General features: G+C 39.8%; 1 protein-coding gene across 1 annotated transcript in view; it reads right to left on the bottom strand.

Moving 5' to 3' along the window:
- b4galt2 (UDP-Gal:betaGlcNAc beta 1,4- galactosyltransferase, polypeptide 2) overlaps window positions 1-14,264 on the bottom strand; it is a 152,408-nt gene that overhangs the window by 42,807 nt on the left and 95,337 nt on the right. The window lies entirely within an intron of this gene.

Here is a 14,264-nt window from a genome sequence, read left to right as displayed (position 1 = left end):
GATGCTTTGATTGAATTTTTATTGAGCATTTTTTCTAATCTATTTATTGCTTATGTGCACATTTTCCCCGCATGGTTGTATTTTCCAATTTTTGTCTAATACTCTGGGCTGTTGTTTTGTGACCAAAATCCATCTCCGTATTATCTCACCCAGAATGCACTGGAACAAACTGCTCAGCCACAATCTGCCTACAGTGGCCCACAGGCGACAGTAAAACCACTGAAGTATGAATATTTGACAAATCAACAAATTACATGTTGACAGGGTGAAATGCAAAAAGGGTCCTTCAATTTAGCAGAGGACAATTTTTGGCTCTTCATTTGCAATTTCACAGGCATCTTTTAACTTTCAAGGACATTTCTGCTCCATTAATTTTTGATTAGGCTGATAATGCTGTGTGCATATGCATGTGAGCATGCGGTCTCAGCCTTGTGTAAATGGGTTTACTGACAAGCGTGACAAGTATGTGTGTGTCACAAATATGGTTTCCTTCAGTTAGCGAAAGACCCCTGCCTCTTCAAGCTCACAGTTATCAGGAGAAAATATCATATAAAACAAAACAAAACTGGATAATAAGATCCTGACAGACATTCAACTGGCACCAACACTACATGTTTGAAAACATCCAGCATCCAGCCCTCAGGTAAGGTTGTTGCATGGGTTTTTTTGTTTCTGCAGCATCCCTGCATTTGTCACATAATTAATTTAAAAGCTGAACAGGTACCCATCACAATGACAGAGTTTGCTCTCCAAGCTGCCTCTCCCCTGCAGGGATTCTCTTTAAATTAAATGTAGGCCAGGACTGATTAAATTCAGACAACAGTCTACAAACTACAGGCTTTCATTTGTTCACCGTGCAGTAACTGGCATTTACAAATACAGTGCTGACATTTTTACATTAAATTACATTGGCACTGGCAGAAGCTCTTGTGCAAATTGACTTATAATAAGGGCAATAAATCATAATAGGAAAAAAAAATGTGTCACTATAAAAACTTTTGAAAAATGTAACGTACAACTGCAAACATCATTTACATGGCAGTGTCATTTTTCTTGCTCTAGACAAATGTAAATCCAGTATTTACTCTCTTTTAGCTCTGTTTTGGTTTTTACCAACTCCTGACTGAAGTATCTGGCTCTTTAACTGCTAAATGCTTCACTATGTTCACCAGCTAACCGCTAACTTTGTATGTTGGTCAGTGTATAGTGGGTTTATTAGAGGTATGTTGGGTTTTTTGGGGGCTTTTTTTGCTAACAAGAGCTGCCCGCTTCATCCAAAAAGGAAGCTATGAGAGCGGTGAATTACTTTGTGCGACCCCTTTCGTTGTTGATATGAAATCATGGAAGAGAGCAGCTTTAAAAAGAAAGATGTGTAGATACACAATATTGCAGACAAACGTTTGCATCAGCACAGATGACTGATACTGAATACACTGTGGATGGTTGATAAAGTGCAGGCGGCAGCTGGGGAAGCAGACCTCTGACTGGATAACCGCTGGGATAAATCACCAGCTGCCTGGGAAAATATGGGTGGGGTAATTGAATGGAAAACACTCATCATCTGCTATCGAGGTGTCCAGTTGCTCCATTGCAGTGGCTTAGTGACTGACAGCGGGAAACTGTAGTTGTAATGCTCCCTGTTGTGGTTGTTGGCAGCGCCCTAAAATGTGTGCAACAGTGTGTGTGAGGCAGAGCACCGTGGAAAGAAATGTGTGTTTAATCAATCCTGACGGGAAAAATAGGCTGTAAGGAAAAATGTGAAAGGATACATCGATAAATATTCTATAAATGTGTAACACTGAATCCTAAAGTTTTCTCTGTATGGAAAGCCTTTAGTGGTGAGATTTGAACCACCTGGAGCTGGTTACCAACTTCAGTGAAATTGATAATTGTAAAAAACTGCCATCAGATTTTGACAGTTCTTCAGAAACAGTAATACAAGCTCAATGTGCCCTCAAAACTTTTCTAAAAAGGCCTCAGAAAACCCTGTGCAAACACCTGTCAAATGTGATGGAAAGTGTCTACTTTTCACAGCAGAGTGAATATGTATAAATTTTGGTTACATTGTTAGGAAGACCTCAAGCTTGTTCGTGCAAAGGGAAGGAGAGGTATAAATCTGAAGTATCGCCTTCCAACATTCTCACTGCTATTTCGAAGGAAGCTTGGGGTTTCCCCATTTGAGAGTTATTACGGAATTAGATAGACACAATCTAGAAAGCGTGACAGCTGCTCTTGCAAAATCACTGTTGGCGGCTGTAAAACACAATATGGGCCATTTTTATGAATCTTGCTAGAGTCATGTTTTTAGCCCCCGGTTACAAGGAGCAAGGGGCCTCTGTGGAAGGTAACACTGATTCTCAAACTCAGGCACACTTAACCACTTTTATGCGGGTGGATAAAAGCCACAGGGGAAACTTTTACACTCTTAGTGGGCATTCCATTTTACATGCCCTCATTGACCTGCCCTTGTTGCACGCCCCCGGAGGAATGTCCGATGCCATCGCGAGTGCCCTTTCGTTACTTTAAAAATTCAGGTGAAGTGTGTGAAGTTAAAGCTTCAGGAGACTTTTCAAGGCAGAAACAGTGATTACATGATTGTCTGAAGCAGTGCATCTTTGTGCCTCACTGTGATTTCTCATTTGCACCCTGGAGGACGACAAGTTACATACAACATATGTAAGTAAACTAATAACACTGAGACAATGAAGTTTTAGTAAATACACAAACTTGTCTGGAAAACTTTATTTCTCCCCTTTATGTTAAATAGAAGAATAAAGTTAACTTAGCTATTTTATTTATTTATTTTAAATAATTTGAAATCCCCCCTGTCTGTAACCCCTCTTCTCTGCAAGTGACCACTAGCATTTAGGTATAGTGCTACATATTATTATGTGACAAGAGAATCAGGAGGGAGAAGGATAGCTACTGGAGCTTAATGCTTTTTTAAACACATTGTTGTATATATATATATACAACCATTATTGAAACCGTTACTGAATTTTTGGGGCCAATACCTTCAATTAGACTTTTAAAGATTTAGGACAAAGATATGCACTGTTAAAATTTTAAACTTACTGTAAATAAAAAGAAACTTCTCAGTGATCTCTGGAGGACAAACTATGTAATGGTGGTACTGTTTCTAAATTTCCTCACAGATGAGTTTCACGGTTAATTTTTAATCTTGGATATAGCAGTTTTTTTTTTTTTTTTTAAATTAAAGTCAAACATAGATACTGTGTACTCTCATATACAAGACAGTTCCATTCTGCACAGGGAGAAAAAACATTAATATGACGTTAAATTATAATGCTTCAATCTGAAGGATTTTTGTTAACATTCCCAATTTTTGTGCACAAGCCTGAAAATAATCTACCCAAAATAAAAAGGTTTCGACCCTTTTGATTACAGTCATAACCCTGGTCTCCATCAATCAAGCAGTTAAAACTACAACTAATACGTTTTTGGACTTTTACTCCAAAACAACATGTTTATGGAACTAAAGCTTGGGTGCATTTTGTTCATTGGAATCTTGTGGTGAAAATGATGTGGAGTTATTAGCACGTGGACATGTGTCTTCCCTCACAGATGAATGAATGATAAGGAACTACTTTTCTGTTGTGTGTGCTGACCTGCAGTAAAAAAAAAAAAAAACGAAAAACAGCTGTTGCAATGATATGTAAGTGCTTTACAAATATACAATCAGGAGACTTAGAGGTTTTTAAACAACGTATAATTTGTCAAAGTTTTTTGAAGACTGAGTCTGATCCAAACCAAAACACACCGAAGGTAGCGTTACCAGGGCCAAAGCATACCACAGGTGGGACAGTGTATTTTACAAGGTTAGATATGATAACCACTTTAACTAAAATAAAATGTATAACTGAGATAAACTCAATGCAAAATGAATATTCTGTTCACCATGGCTTGCCAATGTAGTTACTCGCATGTTTTGGCACAGTTCAGTAGTTGGTAGGAAAATTCTCTCACTCTGACAGCTGCCTCTTAAAACTCTGTAAAACCATAATATCATCCCGTCTAATAACTCTGTCACATGACTGCCTCTCTCATTCGTCATGGACTGCTTTGTTTTAGAAACAAATGATTTAGCATCTAATCTTATTTCAGTCTGTCTGTCGTTGACAGTTGTACTATGATTGTAGTAGTATTAGGTCCTCTAATACCACTATACGGACACTTTGAAAATTTGCTTGCTAATTTCCACCAGCAGGACTATGCTTCTTTTTACTCTTTGGTAAGATTTTTTGTGAAGGAAAATTTTAAGGATGATAATTATGAAATCTCACAAATGTATGACCCACATGAATAGTTTGAGGTTTCATGAGGCTGAAACCATCGATTTACGACAAGATTGTGCTTTAAGAGAGTTTAAAAAATATGACTGGGGACACTCGTACAAGCAGAGAAAAAAATAAGAGCGTTTTAGAATCAGAATATGAAAATATTCTTGCACGAGGGCCAATGTATCAGTTGGGCTCTAATTCAAACCCTTTGCATCCAAGCTCGATTCAATGTAGAGTCAAATCAGGGTGTCAGATTAAGTGGTGGGGAAATGAATTCAAAAGACCTTCAGGTACTTCTCTTAAAAAAAAAAAAAAAAACAATATAAAACTGCAACACGAAAGCAAAGAAGGATACCGTTTGCCATATCCAATTTCATTTACCTCATCTTTGCTTTCAAACTTTGCCCCTTCCCTTCACGTCTTTTAATGCCTCTTCTTTTCACTATATGACATCTGCTCAACTCTTAAGGTAAAACATAAATCTTCTTCCACTTCCACTCGTACCTGCACTTCCTGTCATCACTTACAGTTATTTTATATCTGCTCCTCTCATGCATTTTGCTCTTTCAGTGTCTTGTAGTTCTTCCCTGGTGCCTCTGCAGTAATCTGGTCAGTGTCGGTCTCTCTCCCTCTACATGCCCCCTGAAAACCAATTAACCCTATCAGCCATATCTGAGTATCGCGAGATAAATCCATCGCTGCTCCCTCTGTGTGTGTGTGTGTGAGCACGTGTGTGTGATGAAGGCCAGCTTATAACTTTCTCCCAGGTCTCGTCAACATATGCACACTCTCACAACATACCTGGACTGTTGCTGTGGAGATGGCTTAAGGCCCAAGCCAGCGCTCTGCCTGGACGGTTGTCACCAGACAGAGAGTCAGTGTGTGCATTTAAATGAACCGTTTGTATGTTTGTGCACAAATTTCAAGTGTCCATGTGTGTGTGACAGGATTTATCAGTCTCCTGCAGATAGACGGACGTGGGGTTTCTCATCCTATCATTTGGCCAGACAGTGAGTGCATGGAAGGAGAGACCACAAGAGACGCAGAGAGATTTCACCTTATCTCACTTAATGGAAAATTGAGTTGAATGCGAGTGAGTGTGTGCATGGTTTCCTGTGTATGCATAAGAGTGTATGTGTTAGGACGAAAAATGAACTGTCCTCCCCAAAATATTGATTGTCCAGTCATAGGCTAGAAATTGTAACTGGGCACGGTAGGTCTATCAACCGGTCACTTTCACCACATGTTGAAGCAGTGAACATGAGGTTGCAGTAAGAGTGATACTCGGCGTTTAGACAATTTTGGAAGACGGTGTCTCTTGTTTTAGTCCTTACAAAACCAAAAACATAAGACAGAAAGTGTAAGGAATTGAGTAAACAGTGTTTATCTGCTCTAACATACGCTGCAAATGTAAGCATGTTAAGAACTACAGTAGTAATTGACTAGTAATTACTTGAAAAGCAGAGGAGCAACCAACTACTGGTAATGTTACAGGTAATGTAAAACTAGAGACCATCTTGTGATGGGATCACAGCAACTGTGACGCCAAATTGGTGTGATTGGTGCAGTGGAACACACCAGAGATTTTATGTGCCAGATTTATTCAATATGCCTATATAATGTATATACCTAATATCTAAATTCTAAGAGTGGACGAGAATGACTGAAACTGGGATACAGTAATCCGTGATTTAAAATGAATGTGGGCAAAGGGAATAAAGTGGGGGGGGTCAATGGCCCCTTCCCTATTTCCCTATTCCGTATTTATAACACCCCCGTCTTCAAACTGGGCCTTCATTTTGATGTCAACTACACACCTGTAAAGTTTCTTCACTGCGTCTTGCAGGGTTGTGACACTATAGCAGTCACAAAACATGTTTGCAGGCAGACAGACACCTGCCAAAGTTCCGAAAAACTGACTCTGTGGTAGTTCCCGCCACAGTTCGTTTGCCCAAGACTTCATTTTGCCATGATGCCACAGACACACACACGCACGCACACACGCACACACACACACACACACACACACACACACACACACACACACACACACACACACACACACACACACACACACACACACACACACACACACACACATACAAACACACAGATTCACAAGGTCAAAACAATACCAGCCACGCTGTCACAGCTGGTAAACAGTAGGAGGCTTTTGGCTAACAATCGACTAATCAATTAACTGACTTATCATTTGAGCTCTAGTGTTCTGGTTGGTTTCTGGGTGCCAGGGGAAATAATGAAACAGTCAAGTACATTAGGGATCAGTAGGGGCCCAACAACAAATGGGTGCCCCCGGGGCCCCCCAGGAGGTTAATCTGGCCATGAATACACGGACTGACTCACTCTACACTGCAATGTTTCTTTATTTTCATGTCTTCTACTTGGTTTATCTACTGGTGAGGATGCTGACTTTTTGCCTGGGATCTTTATCCTTTAGTACAATATCATGCATGTAGCAATCGAGTCCATATTGGAGACCCTTTATACCACATTTTTGTTTTAAAACAAGTCAGATGAAAATATTAAAAAGTCAGTCTTAGAAAGCGTTTTCAACCAACTCAAGGAGCTAATTTTAGCTTAATTATCAAGCTACCTACAGCTACTAAAATCTGCTAGCGACAGTTGTCATTTCCGCTGGCGAAATAGATGGTCGCCAGCTAGGAGTGAGAAGCATGCTTTTGTCTACCTCCGTCTACAATCAAGGACCCGCTGTTTCAAAAATTACAGTGGCTTACGCGTGGTAAATCTGCCATTATCACTGTAAACTGAATATGTGCTTTGTGAAAAGAGAAAGCTTGACAGGATTAGCAAAAGTAAGCAAAGGAAAAGTCTGGTATAAGAAAAGTACAAGAGATAGAGAAGGAGAAAGGGAGCTGCTGTGTTCATTAGAGCCTGTATGAACATTTGTTACTAAATGCATTTGGCCATGTGTTCTTAATAAAAGATGATGATCCCCTCATTCCCCTGCCACCTGGGAAACAGGAGGCTCATCAAAGCATGATTAGATACTGCAGTCAACCATCCACATACAAACTAACACAAACACACACGGGGCTATGTATATCTAATTCATAACCTTACAGTCTTCAATCATATTCGCAGCAGCTTGTATCCCGCTTTATCAGAGCTCTGGACCGAGCACAAAGACTGAGGAGGAAAGAGTGTGACAGAGTTGGCTTGGGGCCAGAATAACTAATTTGCTTTAATGACTTTCTGGCAGTCCGGACACAGAGGAGCTCCCACATAAAGTGAAAGGCCAGGGCACGACGAGCAATTCAATTATTATTCCGCCCCAGTGTAGTCGCTAGCTTCAGATCAGGGCAAAATCAACACAACGACCGGTGATGATACGCTACACTGCTGTGCTGAAACAATGAAGCAAGTAATTGGTTGTGAGTAAATAAGCAGAGGACAGCACTCCAATATAAACTGTACATGAACTATTGTTTTATTGCAGGAATCAGGACCAAGATGTCCGTATTGAAATAACAAGTGAAACTGCAGTACAGTCCACTATGTTCTTCATTTTTGGCATATTGTGTGGGAGATTCAGCACTGAAATAAAATGTTATAAAAGGACACATTGTACTATTATGTTTTTTTTAAATGTTATGTGTAAAGGGAGATGGGGAAATCATAATTACTCTGCCTTCTATATGCTACACTGACACATACAGTAAATGTAATGGTTTTATTCCTAATTAAAGGTTATAATGATTTGATAGGTTCACTGAAAAGGCCAAATATTCTCAAAAGGCCAAAGCTGAAATAACACTGTAAATTACATTTCAGCATACAGTACGATTCTCGTACAGCCTTAATTTAAGCAGACTAAAGCCGCCAGAAAAGATTAAATGCATTTTGAATATGTTTGATTCCATGTGTTAAAGTCCCATTCCTGCAATGTTTGATCAACTGCACAAATTACATTTTGCACAACCAAAATCATCTCATTCACCACTCTCTGAAGGTATCACATATATGGAATCAGCTTGTTCCAACTTTCAATTTAGGCTATTGGATGTATAGGCTGAGTAAAATATTCAAATCCAAGACCATGCTTTTTATAGCTGCATAATTTCATCAAATGGAAATACTACACATATTGTTTTACTTACGTTTCACCACAGTTCAGCCTCACACAGTATTTATCTGGGACCTCAAAAGAAATTAAAATAAGGTAATTTGGGTCTGATAAATGTTTGCTGTGACTTGCCCAATGACCATTGTGGTTTCTGACTCAACCTTGCTGTCTTTTCATTACAACAGTATCTCTGTTACGTTAAAATTAGCCTCCCAGGTCCCTCTGTATTCAAAGGCTGGGTATATTTTGGCATTTTTTTATGCCTCAGAGGCTATGTTTATTTCTCTGCTGTGAAGCCAAGACACCAGGCTGCAAAGTCCGACAACACGTGGATCACCAGAGCTGGATATATCTGATGTATGAAACAGAGATACAAAGGGAGAATACTGTTGGATGTTGGATCAGAGAGTGACAAACCAGAGTAAAGTTAGCACCGCCCTGACATGACAGCATAAGTCAGAGAGAGCAAGAGAAAAGAAAAGAGTGACTAGCATTGAACTGGATATATCAATATGACAGCATAAGCCAAAGAGGAAGAGGGTCAGAGAGAGGAAGAAGGACAGACAGACAGAACAAAAGACTAATGGACAAAAATAAACAGAGATGGAGAAAGAAAGAAAAAAGTGATGATGATGATGATGATGATGATGATGACAAAGAAGCTAGAGAAATGAAATGGCAGCAAAGGTTAGAGCTGCCCTGTAGGAGCTGACCGGCATGTGTCACTCAGAGAAAAAGCAGACTCATGCCGAAAACACACAAATATACACACACACACACACACACACACACACACACACACACACACACACACACGCACACATTGTACTTGGGAGCTGCAAACTGACGTGTGCTGACAGAGAGACTGGCATGCCAAAGGAGAGCGACAGGGAGGTGAAGGGCAGAGAATCAAACGCACCTGACATTTTGACAAATATTGGGCCAGATGGCTGCTGAGGCTCGTTGGTTTGACCTGACCTGCTCTCACGGACATATGGAGCTCTGGATGTGACAAAAACAACTGTGATGTTGTAAAGACCAAAAGAGGGGTGCTCTCCAGAGGGATAGGAATCTTTTTCTCTCTCGGGCATCACGGTCGTAGCGTGCCTCATCACATCTAACCTCTCCAGCATCAAGGGCACTCAATGAACACAAACTCAAATACTCTCAGCTGGAAACCATATTCCTGCATACCACCTTGGTTGCAGTGTTAGACATCAGGCCATGAAAAAGTCCAGATAAAAATAGCAGAACAAATCAGAAAAAGTTACAAACTGGGGCCGAGGAAAAAGGGAATCTCTTGGAAAACACAAGGTTTCTGAAGGTGGTTGGGATCCTGGAGTATTTTGCACAACTACTCAGGTTTTATACTATTTTAACTACCTCATCTCTCCAGGTATGTTTCGATCCACCTGTTTTAATGCACAATTTAAATTTTTTTCAGCAAAAAAGCTTGGTGGAAATGCAGTCAATTCATTTACTATGAATTTGAATTCTTTTCTCAGAAGTCTGGTGTATGTTGTTTGACACTGGCCTTGGTGGAGGTATGCACTCTACTGTGTGCCATTTTACTTAACTATGTGATATTTGTGTTACATAGTATCACATTAGCTGGTCAGGTAGCCTACAGAAATACGCACTGATTCAGGTTTTATTCTTCTGAAATCTCAGCTGAAATTTGCTTGATACAGAAACTTTTTCACTTTCATATCATGTCTCTCTTCTCCTGATTGGAGTCTTTCCCTCTCCCTTTTCCACCTCCTCTTTGTGTCATGTAAGAAGCACAAACAAACGGGAACAAACACACAAAGGCTGGGTTACATACTACACGCCCCTCAAACCTACACCTCAAAACAGTCAGATGACTCATTCTTCCCCATTTCCCATCAGGACCAATATTGGACACCATCTGCCTTGCCCTGATAATTGACAGTCTTCTCAATTTCCCCATCATGTTGAGATATTGCTCGGCCCGTGTGTGTGTGTGTGTGTGTGTGTGTGTGTGTGTCCGTGAGTGTGTGTGCCTTTGTGTTAGAGTAAATGTGAGTTGAGCAAAACTGATAAATCAACTGTACGCTACCTGCAAAGCACCAAGAGGCAGACAGAAAAACTTAGCGATCAGCTGCTGAAGAAATTCGAGCATCCTAAAACAGCCAGACACGAGACTCCCAATGAATGCTAATGTTGCCCTGTGTCTGTATGCTTACTGTTAAATAAGCAACACGTTTACCATAACAACTTTAAGGGTGATAACATGTCAGTTTTGTGTGTCTGTCAACTGGTTGTTAAGTTCTTCTGCTCCCCACTTGGGGGCAGTGGAAAAAGCTGAAAACAACAATGACACAAAATCACCTTATAAAGTTCATATAGCTGACAAGTTAGCAAACGGTTGCCTGTATACGCATTCAGCAGACACAGAGCAACATTAGCATTCAGTTGGAGTTGTGTGTCTGCCCGCATGAAAAATGTAGGTCCAATATTCACTCTCCATTTAGCTCTGTTTTGGTCTCTGCCAACTCCTGAGACAAATATCCAGCTGTTTAGCTGCTGATTGCTCCATTGTGTTCACCAACTAGTTGCTCACTTTGTATGTCACTAACATATTGAAAAAACTTTGAAATGAGGTTGATGAGAGTAGTGAGAGCTAAACAGTAAAGTTTTGAGCTGTAAAACCAAAACATAGAGCTGAAAGATGCTAAAATGCTCTGTAGAGCTGAGGAGAACAACAGAGTTGTGGGTTTGTCACTACAAGTGACCCTTTTCACATTATACATTTGAACCATTGTTGATATAAAAAATAGTAATTGGTTCAGCTTTACGCTTAGTTGAGGACCCAACATCGGCCAATATGGAATGTTTCTAAAAGTATCCCAACATGGCTTTTTGTAATTACATGTTTTATTTATTTATTGAACTTGTGTCATGAAGGGAGACCACATTTCTTGAGCCCTAGCCTTTGAAGCGAGACTACATTTCTCCATCTGACTTCAGAATTTTTTTTTTATCTCCGCTTGTGTCTCCACATGCATTTCAAACTTCTGTTGTGATTCTTTGCAAAGCCACATAATAAAAATCCATCCAGTGAGACGAAGCCTTGTGAAGCAGCGACCTCCTCATTTTTTTCAGTCAGAGGGCCCAACATTAGAAATTTAGTCTCACCCCAAGACTCGGGCTTTGGATCTCTTTGGTCGTCAGCCTGTGGGATTCTGTCCCATGAAAATGTACTGTTGTTAGAGAGGAGGGTGACCCAGCACTGAGAAATCACATTTTCCATTGAGAATCACCACTGTGAAGAAACCCAGACACATAAACAACAAAAAGAGATGATCTACAGGCATAGAGACAGCGAATGAAAATTATATTATCTCATAAAGATGAGGATGAGGCCAAACAAACTACCCATATTACTCCACTTCACATTTCCCTTTCTTTCTTTCTCTTTCTTTCTTTTATCTTCCCTTCTATTGTTTCCTTCTATCATTTCCTTCATTTATGTCTTTCTTCTTTCCTTCTTTTTGCCTTCTTTTCTTCCTTTCCATATTTCCTTTTGCTTTTCCTCCCTCTTTCTTTAAACCTTATTGTCATCCCAGCTTCTTTACTTATCCTTTTCCATTTCAATCTTTCCATCTTTGCTTTTTTCATTCTTTCCATCCTTCCTTATTTGTTTCATCGTTTGCCTCTTTCTTTCTTTCTAAAGCCTGCCTTTCGGGACTTCAGGCTAACACTGTCCTGGGTGAAAACATTTAACGCCACAGAATTTTTAATGACGGGGATGCTTCATCAGACAGTTACATTTTGTCCTGTGCTTCCTTAGTTTGACAGCAAATATCTGCGTTTCTTTTTTATACTTGCAGTCATTAACAGGCATTGTCCCTTGGTGCAGTTTTCAGCCTGAAAAAGAGTAAAACTATTTGTCATTTCTGTCTGCTTTCGAACTAAAATTTGACAGCCAACATATGCAATCTTTCAAAAACAATTTACTTTTTTTTCTAAACCTGAAGCTGGTGCAAGTGGCAGCACTTATAGAAAATTAAATTAAACTTACATCAGCATTTCCTGCCATCATGAGAGTGTAAGGACAAGTATGAAGATCTAATCAGAGCTGAAAGCTGTCCAAGGAGGATGTATTAATTAGTATGTTGGTGTGAAAGGAGGCAAGCATGGAGAGCCTGGGAGTTGTCAAGGTTTTTTGGTAACATGACTGCACTGTAATACATTAGGAATACCAATCAGCTCTAATTAAAATAATTTAAGTCATAGCAGCCATAGCAACTCTTGAGAGTAAAGGAGCTATTGTACTTTGCGATCTTTGTTCTTTTCTTTCATTTTATTCTTTAATGTACTGTCCACAGAGCAACTCTCCACTGGTGAAGCTGCTTGAAATTGTTTCAGTACCAGTCCAAATCCCTGTGTATTACAACCAATACCAAAACTCTGGTGGACACTTACTTTCTTTTAAAACAAGCAGTATATGATTAAACAAAAATAAGAGTCTACATCCACAGTACCTGCTCTGTGATGCTGTACTAGGCAAGATGTCTTTTGAGCTAAATGCTTACTTCATGCTTAAATTCTCAGTGATCAATGTAATATGCTGAAGTTTAGCAGGTATAATGTTTATCATGTTCACCATCTTAGTTTAGTGTGTTAGCAATATAACAATTGCTGATTAGCTGTAAAGACAGGGTAAAACTCAGGCTGATGGCAATGCCATTAGTTTTGCAGAAACAAACTGAAATTTTGGCCTGATGACAGCACTAGATGATGGAAGTTAAGGAATCACCAAAGTTATTACAGTTCACCCTGAGGGTGACATGAGCATCAGAACCTGATTTCCTGGCAATGCATTTGATAGTTATTGAGACATTCCACTAAAAACTGAATGGTGGTGCCACAGTAAAAGTCAGGGGATCACAAAAGTCAGTATGTTTCATTTTCTGGGGACCATGAATGTCTGTACAAAATTTCATGACAATTCATCTAATAGTTGTACAGCTATTTCAGTCCGGACCAAAGTAGTGGACCGACCAACAGTGCCATTGAGCCACGCTGCTAGTGTGGCTAAAAATGAGTCAATAAGACAAAGAATCTGAACAACCATTTGGTTCCAACTTTTGAGTCTTAAAAGTTTTCAGTGGTACAAAATTCATGGACAAAATTCAGTCAGAGTACTCAAAAGAATTTGAGGTTCAACACCCATCTCTAAATGTTTGTGTAAAATCTCATTGATGACAGTCTTTCCAGTGCTTACAGATACTTTGGGGCCACCAGTGGCACATGGCAAAGGTTCCTCTTTATTCACAGGGAAGGTAAGTAATTCCACGCTGTTCACGTTATCAGAAAATGGCAAGATGGTTTTATCTGTGTTTTGGATTTGCAGTGAAAAGAAAGAGGTCAGAGGGAGAAGAATAATCTGTTTTGATGTGTTTTGTATTGAATAACAGGCCATAACCTTTGACTCACAACTGGATGGAGGCATGTTGTTCGGTCATCCAATAAAGTAATATGCCCACAATTTGCTCTCACCATAGATGGGCACAGCACTAAGATAGGAGACAGAGTGGAGATAAGGAGTTTTCAGACTGAGCACTGCATGGAGATAGAGCCCCAGGGGGCATGAAAGCCCAGAATGTGGCCAGTCAGCTTACTGCACAGCAGGAGTGGTGTGTGTTTGTGTATTAGGGGTAATGATGCAGTGAAAATAAGAAGAGGGCCTTTCTTCATCATAGAATAAGAGTAACAACACACGAGAAACCACAACATCAAAACTAGAAACAATAGAAAAAAGAGTCAAATAAACAGGAAGCTGGTCACATTAATAGCTTTTGCAATTCATCTTAAGATGCTTCTTGTAGGAC

Source organism: Xiphias gladius, chromosome 14 (genome assembly GCF_016859285.1).
Source record: "Xiphias gladius isolate SHS-SW01 ecotype Sanya breed wild chromosome 14, ASM1685928v1, whole genome shotgun sequence".
In the NCBI taxonomy this organism is placed as follows: domain Eukaryota; kingdom Metazoa; phylum Chordata; class Actinopteri; order Istiophoriformes; family Xiphiidae; genus Xiphias; species Xiphias gladius.
This window is presented reverse-complemented; position numbering and strand designations above follow the sequence as displayed.